We start from the raw sequence: 13,243 nt of genomic DNA, 5'->3' as shown, positions 1-13,243 counted from the left end.
ATATATGCATGCCCCCCGGCCGAGTTAGGGTTACATGTAATAAAATCGATACCCCATTTGGCAAAAGGACCAACAGCAATTATAGGGTGGAGAGGAGGAGGTGGAGTGCACATCTTTCGATCAAATATTTGGTAGTTGTGGCATTATCGGACCGCAGTGATACAATCTTTAAACAAAGACGGCCAAAAGTAGCTAGCACATAGTATCTTTTGGGCTGTGGCAAACCCAGACATATGACCACCACATGCTCCAGAGTGGTAGTCATTTAGAACCCTTTTAGCTTCCTCATGAGTTAAACAACATCGAAAAACAGAGTCTGCCCCACGGTGATAAAGAGTATCTCCAATGATCTTGAATTGCTGGGACTGGAATCGTATTTTCCGACGTTCGGATCTTGAAATTTCTGGCCGAAAGGATTGGGTTTGGAGATAAACGATGATATCTCCATACCATGGATCTGAAGTACTGATTAGAAACAAGGATTTGTCCGTAATGGGCTCCTCCGCCACAGTTTCCGTGTCAGTATGCGGGAAGTCACACATTAACTCCGGAAAGACTAAAGATTTCTTAGACTTAGATTTCTCAAATTCCAAATCGAACTCTTGCAGGATAACAATCCATTTACAGTACTTGCCCCCTAGCAATTGCTTGGTCAAAATGTAGATCATAGGGTTGCAATCCGAAATGACTGTAGTTTTATGTAGTAAAATGTAGTGACGAAAACGTTGGACAGCTTGAACAGCTGCCAATGCCAATTTCTCCACATGTGAGTATTTTAGCTCAGTAGGATTTAAAGTTGGACTAAGGTAATATATCACATGTTTAGTTCTGAATTCATATTCCTGAACTAAAACCATTCCAATGGTGGAATGAGAGGCGGCGAGATACAAGAAGTAATCCTGGTTGTAGTTGGGAGGATGTAATAATGGTGCATGGGTCAATGCGTGTTTAAGTGCATTAAAAGATTTCTGAGCTATCTCATCCCAATAGAATGGAACATTATATTTCAGCAACTGGGTAAAACCCTTTGTAACCTCGGCGTAGTTAGGAATGAATCGTCATAAAAAGTTTGCTTTCCCTTGCAAACTTTGGAGTTGGCGAAGACTCGAAGGAGGAGGCAATTTGACAATAGCTTCAACCTTCGAGGGATCGACGCGAATGCCGGCTTTCGAAACTACAAATCCCAGCAATCAACCCATTTCTATACAGAAAACACATTTGTGTGGATCCAACCAAATCCGATAATGCCTACACCTCATAAAGATTGCTCGTAAATGGACGAGGTGATCAGCTCGATGTAATGAATGAGCAGGCAAGTAATCGAGATACGGTTGCACAATGTTCTTGATGTCATGAAACGCATAAGACATGGCCTGTTGAAAAGTTGCTCTGGCATTCTTGAGTCCAAAAGGCAACTTGCAATAAGTAAATGTCCCCCATGGACAAATGAAAGCCGTTTTTGGTTGATTGGCAGGTAGAATATTGATTTGATTGTATCGGGAAAAACCATCCATAAAAGAGAATATTTCGCTGCCGGCACAATCATCAATGATTTGATCGATATAGGGAGTTGGATAATTGTCCTTTGGACAAGCTCGATTAATGTCCCTATAATCAATGCATACTCTTATTGTTCCCTACTTTTTGTTAACTTGAACAATATTCGATACCCAATCCATTAACGGGATCGGATAAATGAAACCTGCTTTGAGTAATTTTTCAACTTCTTCTTTAATTGCAGCAGCTTTCCTTGGGTGAATTTGACGCAAACGTTGCCAGACGGGTTTAGCATATGGGTAAGTCTTGATCTCATGAACAATAATCGTGGGATCAATTCCTGGCATTTCCTCATAGGACCAGGTAAACACGTCATGCAATTCTTGAAATAGGGCCTTATATATCTGAATTTTGTCATCTGTACACGAGGCACCTATATGAATGTTCTCAACAATTCCGGACTTAACCGAAATGTCAATAGGAATAGTTCGAGAGATGTTTCCCAAATTTAACTCTGAATCAGGATGTTTCATGGGATTCTGAGCTTCCTTGACATATTCAGTTGTAAAAATTGATGAGAAATCATTTTCAAAATGATCATTCTCGGGTAAAAACGAAGATCTGTGATGGAGATCGTCCCATGGTAAATCATCCACACATAGGACTTCACGAATTTGCTTGTCAGATTGAACAACTTCGGGAAACGTGATTAACTCCGAGGTTGATGTGAAAAGTGATTCCTCACGGACCACATTCATTAAGTCGATTTTGGTTGAAAATGAGTCGGTAAACGATTGCACAGCCTGATACGCAACTTCATATGGACTCAAAGGCATTGCATCACCAAATGAGTCTATCTCAGATTCAGAAGGAGTGATGCAAGGATCATCATAAACAATGGTGTCTGATGTAATCATATGAATAGTTTCAAATGAAGTCGATGGTTTGATCAGAGGAAAAGGAAAAGTTCCCAGTAAACTGGCATCTTTAACTAGTCCTACTCCAACGTCCTTATATGGGATAATCGTTTTACCAACATGTTGAATACTCTCCGAAGAGGCTGGGTCGGATGAAAAGTAAGCCAGTTGCTCTACTATTACGATCTTTCCATTATGCAGAAACTTTATTACTCAAAAAATCGATGAAACGACCGCTGTCATAGCGTAAGACCAACTTCGACCCAAAGAAGGTTGTAATCTAGAGGGGCATCAACCACCTCCACATCTAGATTAACGGTTTTTCCTTCAACCCCTATAGGTCAGTCCTATAGAATACCAAAAGGATGAAACCCACGGCCATCAAAGGCCTTTAGAATCGTTGGGGATTGATTTAGCGAAGGATAACCAAGAGATCTCCAACGTTGTATCGACATAATACACGTTGAAGATCCCTCATCAATTACAGTCCAATGAATAGGCCTGCTTTTGACTATCACTGGGATCTGGAAAGCCATTTGATGAGGTAAACGTGGTGTACTATTTTCTAGATCAAAAATTATTAGGTTTGGGTCCTAAATGTCAACAGCTCCTATAGCCAACAAAAGTAATTTACGTTGTGCTGGACATGATTACAGCACCTCCAAAGCCGACATTGCTGAGGGTGAAACAGCTAAATCCTCAAAAATGTTATAATTCGGAGCCGCTTTCACATGTGGATTGAAAGCTGACTTTCGAAGTATATGCTTGGTGGGCGGTTTGATTACCAAGTCTGGATTAGGTTTCTCGATCTGTAGTGGATCGAAGCCGGGAGCTGAGTTTAATGGATTAGAATGAGAAGATTTTGCTTCTTTACCATCAATAGGACTTTTACTACCATAATCTTGCGATCGAGTCGCAATCCTAACATGTGACATCATCAGTATGGGTTCTTCATTGGAATTCGAGGAGGAACCTATCATCTTACTGTCTTGAGCTGGAAAAGGATACTTCAAAATAGCAGGCGTTTGGGAACCTTTGAAAATCTTCGCAACCTCTGCACGATGGGGGCAGTCTCTCATAAAATGCTCCTCGTCACAAATGAGACAAGGATAACGAGGTTTGCATTTTTCGTCATTGGATTCTGACTTTTCAGGTTTCTCCTTTGAAGTTTTGTTTGTTTTATTCTTTTTCTTCCCTTTCTTCTTTCCACCAGATTTTGATTTGGATGTAGATGACTCTACAACGTGAATATCAGCGGAAATCTCTGCAGAAGAATCTCCCATTGGGAAATCAGGCAAGGTTATAATAGGCGAAGAATTCTTGGAAGACTTCTTCTTACCTTTAGTATTAATCGTACCTATCATACCATCAGCGGCATGAGAGCCCGAAGGTGCTGCAGTGATTTGATTCTGCTTCAGAAGATCGGGGATTTTCTCGTGTAATGTACCTAACTGAGTATAGACCAAGTTAAGGTATTGTGCTTGAGAAATTACTTGCTCCTTAGTAACAACTCTGGCTTTAGCTACATCTTCAGTGATCTTTGGCAACAAGGATTTTACAAACCACTCAGCCAAGATCTGATCCGGAATAAAAACCTTCACTAAACGCCTTCGACGTCTCCACTCATGAATATGGTCTGAAATGTAAGTGGATGTCGATTGTTTTAATGAAGTTAACAATTCTGTGCCATTGTCATATGAGACTGGCAACTGAAAATGAGTTAAGAACGATGTAGTTAACTGACTAAAATTATAAAAAGTGTCTCGCAGTAACTCAATGTACCACTTGGCCGCAAGACCAATCAGAGTGCACTTGAAAAGTCTAAGATGGATCGAATCATCTGTAATGGAGTTAAACGCACACTAGAGGTGATAAGTCATCACATGGTTTGACGGGTCCTCTCTTGATTTTCCTTCGAATTTAGGAATGTCACTGGGCAACTTATTCGACATTGGCGGCCAAAACGGAAGATAATTAATGGGATCTTTCGTTAGGTGTGTCGAGTCAGGTAAGTCTAAAGTTGCGATAAATGGTAACTGACGATTAGGGTCTCTAAAGTTCTGGGTCATGAGGCCAGTCCCAGGAGGAGGATATCTAGGATAACTTGGAATAGGAATCACATTTGGGATATTGTATCCTCCCGGAAAACCAGGATTAACCGGAACGTACTGGGGTTGTTGAGGTTATTGATAAGTGTACCCAGGGTATGGTTGATACTGATAAATTGGTTGCTGCACAGCAGGACCGAATTGGTACTGTCACTGGTACGGTTGATAAGTAAATTGTGGTTGACTTGTGACAACCATACTTGAACCAGGTTGTCCTACAGCCATCTGAACCGAAGTTTAAATTGTGGATCCAGATGGTGGTAAAGATGTCTGAGGAGCAGATACAGGAACAGTAGAAACCGGAGCTGTTGATACTCCAGAAGTAGGTGGGGTAGATGGAACAGATGTTGTGGCAGTTGTAGTAGTCGTTTGAGGCGGAGTACGAGGCATACTAGGCCCAGATTGAGAAACTACCGAAGGTACAGAAGTTTGAATGTTAGACTGGACAGGTTGCTGGGGTGTACCAGAAACTAAGGGTTGTCCAGTTTGAGATGACAACTGTACATTTGGCTACAACACTTGTTGAGCTCACGATGGATCCCACACTAAGTTCATTCCGGGGTATGGATCCATAACAGGTTGAGAATATTGAGGACCATAATCGGGTTGAGGGTAGGATTGATAATTCAAAGGTACATTTCCTGTTCCTTGAACATACGACTGACCGAAGGGTGGTTGGAAACCTTGGCTCGAGTACTGACCTTGGGGTTGATACCCTTGAGGCACATACTGATACTGGGGTTGACCTTGAGGTATAAATTGATACTGGGGTTGACCTTGGGGTACAAATTGAGTCTGGGGTTGACCTTGAGGAACATACTGTCCCGTAGGTATGTATTGTCCTTGAAGTTTCCCCCAGATGCAAATTGAGTACCCTGAGGCTGCACCCCAGGCGGTAAATGGCCACCTTGAGGTTGAGGAGTGGGAATAGAACCTGACATCATGAGAATTTCTTCTATACTCAACGACTTAGTACCATTGCTTTCAGTTAATAACCCTTGTTCAATGGGTTGAGGAGATGCTCCCGAAAAAGTACCAGAAAGTGACTGATACCCAGAGGGAACAGAAGGACCGCCGTACAAAAAGGATTCTGGCGATTGAGTAAACATGGATGCTGAGTCGACATATCTAAAGAAGGGTAAAAACCTCTAGGTGTTGGGTGATAAGGAGTGTGAGGTGGTGAAAAACTTAACCCTGAGTTGTCTAAGAAAGTTGTCAAATTAAGATACCAAGTACTACTCCTAGGTGGACTGTAAAAAATTGATTCACGCTCCCTTAGTTCAAAAACAGGTTGACTTTCAGGGATAGAAAGACCTACTTCTTCTTCTGGAGTAGGAAGTTCTTCAATAGCAATAAGTCTAGAAGGAAGATCTTGGGTGATTACTCTTTCTACCGTAGGTGAACCAGGACCACTAGAAAATGGAGAAGCTAACCCTGATGTCGGAGTAGCAAAAAATTCACTTTCAGGTTCGGATATTTCAGGTTCTTCACCTATATCACTAGTGGATGAAAAGCTACTAGTTACTTCAGAAACATAAATTGACTGTGGATTATACTCTGCTACTGATGTTTGAAAATCAAGATGTACTATTAAAGAAGATTATCCTTCTTCAGGTGACCCAACTCTACTATCTCTAGGAGTTACAAGGACTCTCAAGTCTTCAAGCTGGCTCGAGACTTCTTCAGGAGGTTGGCCCTGAAGTCTACGGGACTTCCTCAATAAATCAGCCACGATTACAAACTCAGGAGGTTTGCCCCAAAGTCTACGGGACTGCCTTGGTAATTCAGCCACAGTTAAAACTTTTAACTACTTCACACGCAAACAAAGTAAAATCTCAATAAAAATGACCTAAAGCCTCTAAAGAACCAAACAAATTTGAATCACACACCTAAAGGATTTAGGAGATCAAACACACACAAATAGTAACTTTCCGTACTGAACACACTAGTTGGTGATGAAATCCAATGTCGCAGAGTTCGATACAGAAATGGCGGTTGGAACAGTTACCCCAGCAACCTGCTTAATGAATAGACTGGCACAAGTTCCTCCACTTAACCGTCTTGAGTGAAGAGAACCCCCTAGAAAATCCAAGTGAGTCTAGCCGACGTCTGCTCCAGGTACAGTGGGATCTTCCCACCACTGTCATCTCAGGAAGAATCCTAAAGAATATGGCCACTAAGGTTACCAACTGAAACAGATATACCTGGGGGAAAATTATATGATCCGATACGCACGCAAGGGCAGAGTAGCAAGTTAAATCCCCTTGAAGTCTCCTTGACATAATCCAAGGTTTACCAACAAGTGACCCCAGGCTCCTCGACAATGGTTAATCCTAGGTTTACCGTTTTTAATACGTGAATATCTGGCATCGTTCTCAATGAGGAAGGATTGATTCCCACACTCGTTCGGACACGATCTCGTGCTTCTCCTTTAAGAGGATTTTTCCCAGAGCATAAATGCGACAATTGGATTTATTCCTAACCACAAGATACAACTACTTGTTTGTTTTTACTGTCTTGGATAGTTAATTACTCTCCTACTCCAAGACACTAGCCTAATCTATGTTGGTGTATAAGAGCCATAGAAATAAAAAGTTACTAGATGAATTTTACTTTAAGCGTTATTTTTTATTGGTTTTTTGTTTAAGTCAAAGGTACGGATATGAAACTCATGGTATGAAGACTCGACCCAAAATCACTAAAAAATGCACTTAAGATGATTTAAACAATCTTTTCTCTTCGATGAATTCCTAGACTAAGAAAGAGTTTGAGAATGCAAACTTTGTAAACACAAATTCTTCTTAATAAACGAATTGAAAGAAGAGCTTTAGTCCTTTCTAATGCACTAAAAAATGAGAGAACTAATTATTTCACAAAAATTTCCCTTTTCGTTTCAAAGCACTTAACCACCACAAAAACAACTTTTTTCAAAAGAGATTTTTATCAAAAACACTCAAAACTATGCAAATGACTAACTTTGAGATCTATAAACTATAAAAACCTATTTGAAGTCAAAGCTTACTAAATGTCTTTTTGAGGATGTTTTACTTAGCTAAATGTGAGCTAAGGACTAATTTATGCAGAATCACAATTAGTCAAAGAACAACCAATCTTTCGTTTCCTTTTAAAAAAAAATTGAAAATCCTAACTTTTAAATACAAGCTTTTCCGAAGTTTTGTTAAGAGAAAAATCAAAGCGAATTTCTCAACTAAGGAGGGATTTCATAAATGGTCAGACTCATAAGAAGATAGACAGAAACCAAGGTGATCTAAGGTCCCTACAACTTCTAAGCTCAAAGCCACTACACAACAAAAATGAAAAACAAGCCCAACAAGCAAAACTCCTAGGAACTTCACCTAAAACCCTAATACTAATGAAATCAACCTAAGGAAGGCTTCAGACAAGTTATATGCAAGTCTGGGTAGTGGATAACAATTTCTAAAAAACAACTAAGCTGATTAACAGATGAAATCTTAGGTTTGTCAAAAGTTTGACAGGGTCCGCAGGCCCACAGTTAACACAAGTGCGGTCCCGCTCTGTGCTAAATGATAGCTTGCGGATAAGTACGCACTGTGTCAAAAGGATAGGGTGCGGTCCTCTCTCAAGCTTATGAAAAATGAAAAATAACCTTGGGTCTACAAACTCTACCCAATTTTACAAACAACAAGCCAAAAACAGAAACACTAACACAGTTTCTCAGGTCAAAGTAAAAGGAAGGAAAACAATCAAGTTCCCCAGTGGAGTCGCCATTTTGTCACACAGAAAAAAGTCGATCTTGCGGACAAGATAGACCTTCCTAGAATCTAAAGAAGACCTAATGACAAGAAAGCCAATCAAACACTATCTTTCTCTAAATATGCTTTAATAAACAAGAGCAAACAGGTGTTTTAGGCCCTACCTTTAGTCCAACGCAAGTTGTGGATGCCCTCGCTTCTTCGATCCAAATGAGCTCCTTTGTCATGAATCTGCAAACACAAGAAAGGCAAACAATTAAATAGCACCTGAAGAATTGATTTCATAAAACATATTTAAAACATATTTAACATGAAAGTCAAGGAGGCCATGAAACAAATAACATGAGATACTTGTTGAGAAAAATGAGTTTGATTGCATTAATTCAAAAGAAGAAGAACTTTACAACCTGAGCCTTGACGTTGTACAAGCTCCTCCCAGGGTCTAGAAAGAAGTCTCCCTTAATTTGATAAGCTTCACTCACTTCCAAATGGAACCAAGAGGTATGTGATCTCTCCTCTCAAGCTCAACTAAGGAAGTCCTAATGTCACCAGCATTTACCCTCAAAATCTTCAGCGTCTAACCTCCCTAGTCCTCACCGCAATGCCTGTATTTATAGTGAAATGGAGGGAGTTGAATCAGGTCCTCCTTCAAAGGGATAAAGCCCACCTTCAAAGGGATAGCTCCTTTAGTCAAGGGATTAGCTCCTTCTCTTTTGGGATGCATGAACCACCTCAGGGCGAACAATCCACGTCAAAATTCCTTCTAGAATCGTCTAGAATTAACCCAAAACTGAATTTTTTAAGATAAAACTTGCGCCTTTTGACTTACACAAGGGTCTGCACCGACACCTTTAGGGACAGAGCGGGCAGGTCTGCAGCTTTTGTAAGCAGAAGGTGCGGGACCACAGGTAACAATGAGAAAAAGTGCGGAACCAGAGTTTAATTGATTTTCAATGTCTTTCTCCCAATTTCAATGCTTGACTTGAAGAGCTGAGGTCTGAGACTTGCTTAGGAGGACTATACAAGTGATGATGGACCCATACTGACTACAAATAATCATGGTGATGATATTTTTGTGTAACACTCAGAAATGAGTGCAAAATATGTCTACATGATGAGAAAAACTCATTTTCACAAATATTTCTTCTTGATGCAAACAAAAACTCCCCTTTGCATGACAAGTGATAATTCCCATGCCTAAAAACGACACTTTTTATATAAAGATAAACGTGCGAACGATGTTTGAAATCCAAGAATGGGGCTTGAAATAATCAACTGACCAATAAGTGGCTAAGGAATGATAAATCACAGGATCCATAGTAGGCTCCAAAATTTGAGTGTAGCCCAAAATGTTTGAGGGCATTACAGTCGCTACAACATTTGGTGACACACTGGTAGAATCCATCTTCTCCCTTTTGTTTAACTCCTCCAGTGCAAGCCCTTGGTTCCTCATGGAGTATTGATAAATTTTAATATTATCTTGGAATTCTTCACTTACCCCATGACTAGACATGGTTCCCTATGTAGCTTATTGTTTGAACACAACATAAGATTTAGTATAATCTCAATGTTTCGAGTTGGGAAGAGTAGTGTAACTCATGCGCTTATTATTTTAAGACTATATTTTTTTATTTATTGTGTTGCTCTACTGCTAGCAGGCCTGCATAGTACCCCAACAGAGTCACCTAGTAACACAAAAAATGCTCCATTGCCAACAAGCCTGGAGAGTACCCTGGTGGAGTTTCTTGCTTCATCTATCTACGCAGGAAGCCTTTCTCTTCTCCTTTATTTATTTAAAGAGAGGTGTGAACTGGAACATAGTTATTTTTTGGGCGGAAGAGGTATCCTGACTTATTCATAAAAGAAGAGGTTGTTCCTCCACAGAATCGTATATCGATCTTTGATTTATGTTTTCTCATTTAGATTTGTACCCTTCTCCACTTCTACCAATTGCATAAGCTTGAGAACACAAAATCATAAAAAATGATTATAGACATGAGGTTTCGGGACTAGATGTGGGTTCATGGTCAAACCAAAACCCTTATTATATATAGATCATATTTTTCATCCGGTCATCATCAACTAAAGCATGTAACCAACACAAGGAAGACAGAGAGATGACTAGCCAAATGTTGAAGTGTTACAAGTCTCTTTATAGTTCAGCCACATGCATACTAAGAATCCAAAACAAGTCAGGGCATAACAATTATTGGCATGATGAACACAAAAGGAGAAACTCAACAATAAAGAAAACAAGATCAAAATATATAAAACACATAACCAAGAACTGAAACCAGAAGATAAGAAAATAAAAATGGCTAAAGAAAACATGCGAAAATGAGAAGAGACTACAGGGAATGAGTGCAGAAGGAGTGAAAGAAAGGGAAAACTAGGATGAAACTACTCCTACTCCTAAGCTAATTGCTAAAAGGTCTGTGCCATGTATAATCAAATTTCTAGTGAAGTCACCATAGTCGTTCCCGACCTGCACCCACAAAGATATGAACAACTAAAACAAATTAAAGGTGATGTGCAACAAAATAAATAAAAATTAATTTTTTTTCACAAGAAAAGGAAGGTATTCCTTGTACACAGAAAGGTGTGTCACAACCACTACTTTTATCCAATTCACATGGTTACCTTTTCGATCAATACCATTTTTCAACAAACCTTGGAACCTTATTGCAGATGTGTCTTCATATACACTACAACCCCTTAGTAAGTGCGAGGAAAGATTGTAACTTGTTATTTTCTATAGGTCTTGCTAGGTAAGATTGTTCTAGCCATTATGTGTTTGGATCGTAAAATTCATGATGGCCCTCTTGAAAACCTTTCAATCCTTAAAAATATGAAATTTTAATTAGAGAAGAGGGATCATGATGGGAATCTTATGAGGAAAAATAAATATTAACATACTCAATAGTAATGGCAATATGGTGAGCACCTAGCAAGACCCTTAGCAAAGGTTGAAGTACCTCGCCTACTTTACAAAAATATGAATAGAGATATGTTGGACAATGAAGACCAAGGGTTTTTAAAAAACTATCATTAGATGTGCTGATGGGAAAATGATAAGATGAATGACAATCGCCAAACATAGAAAAACTATCATATGAGATGATTAAAGAATTAGATTCCCAATTTGCAATAAATGAGGAAAATTAATTTGAATAGTCTTGTGAATGCTATGAATAACCGAACCAAGTTCCTTGCAAGCCAATTGTGAGAGACCATTTTCCTACAATTGGTGACAAATTATACAAGAATCATGTTAATGAACGTAGTTTAAAAACGAAAGTATGATGACAGCGGTAGTTACATGAAAATGACAAAAAATGAGAAACATGGAAAGCATGATAGGGGAGAAGCATGGACAAGGAGAAGCGTGAAGCTAGTGAGAGCATTTAAAGGAAAACATTGTCAAGAAAATCACCCCGTTTTCCATTAATGTCAAAGGGGGAGAGAATACTAAAAAGGGGGGGAATATTTCCATCAATCAAAAAGGGAGAGATTGTTGATAAAGTTTTCATTGATGTCAATATTAGTATAAACCCTAAGTGAAAAACCTCAAACCTAGCATTGGTTGTTGAGGACGAAAACCCTATATACATGGAAAATATCTTGTCATCACCAGTCCTAATTCTACTGGATGAAACACTATGTCTATTCCCTTTCATGGCTCATTCATATGATGAAACCCTAGATATTCTCATGTTAATCTAAAAGTCCTAGAATGAATAAATGATGCCATAATCCTAATAATTTAAAACTCCATGTGCTAAAGCCTTAATCTAGTAAAGCTAGATGTATGAATATGTCAAAGAAACCCTAGTCCTTGTATGCAATCCTAATGCATGAATATCACTTTCACTAGCATGTCAAAATACTGAAAAATTTCTAATCAAGTTGATGCTATAATACCATAAAAAAATTCTTTAATATGCTTGTTATGAAAAAATATGCATATGATGAAAAAAAACCAACATTATAGGTCATATTTTGAAGGGAATACTATAGCAACATGGCCTAATAAAATGAAAATGAAAAAAAAGAAGCAACATGGCAAGAATGATAGGGTGGGAAGCATAAATAAGGAGAAGTGTGAAGATAGGGACAACACTTATAGGAAAAAATTGTCAAGGAAAGCACCACATTTGGTGTTGATTTCAAAGTGGGAGAGAATACTGCAAATGGGGAGAAGACTTACATCAATGGCAAAGGGGAAGATTTCTTGTAAAGTTGTCATTGATGTTAATATGAGTACAAAACCTATGTGAAAAACTCTAACCCTAGCATTTCCTTTTGAGGATGAAAACCCTATCCTTTTATATAATTCTAATGAATGAATATCAAATTCACTAGCATGCCAAAATAGTGAAAAATATATAATCTACTTGATGCTCTAATTCCATAAAATAAATTCTTTAATAGGGTTGTTATGAAAAAATATTTATTTGATGAAAGAACATAAATATTCCTTTATTGGAGGTGATAACTTGAAGGAAGTACTATATTATCTTATAGAGAATGTCATAAGTGTTCTAATGAGTACTCTCTTGCCTCCTAATTTCATATCGTTGAAGAAATCAATTTTTGAAGTCAACATATGTCAAAAATTGTCAAATTATCCAAGATGACTTGAGTAGGTTCATAACCCTTGGAAAAGAGAAATGTCCCTTTAGAATATCAAAAAAAAAAAACAATAAATATAAATATAACTTAGTCCATTCAAGCTAAGAGTTTTCGATGGATACATACAAGAGTAGAGAAGCAGACACAACATGGAAAAGCAAGGAAGACAAGTTTGTGGAATTTCTCTTAGGTTAAATAGTCTCCCACAGGTTTGAGCTAGGAGTAGAGAATTTGGAGTAGCTTCTGTGGTTGAAGTTGCCATAGTTGTCATGGTTGATGTTGCCGTATTTGTTGTTAGAGCCTAAATCTACCTCAGGCTGAGAAAGGTAGGATCTAGGACAACATCAAACCACGC

Source organism: Pinus tabuliformis, chromosome 3_2 (assembly GCF_031772625.1).
Source record: "Pinus tabuliformis cultivar Carrire ecotype Pingquan chromosome 3_2, CPIR1, whole genome shotgun sequence".
NCBI lineage: Eukaryota > Viridiplantae > Streptophyta > Pinopsida > Pinales > Pinaceae > Pinus > Pinus tabuliformis.
The sequence above is the reverse complement of the archived record's forward strand: the minus strand, read 5'-3'. Positions refer to the sequence as shown.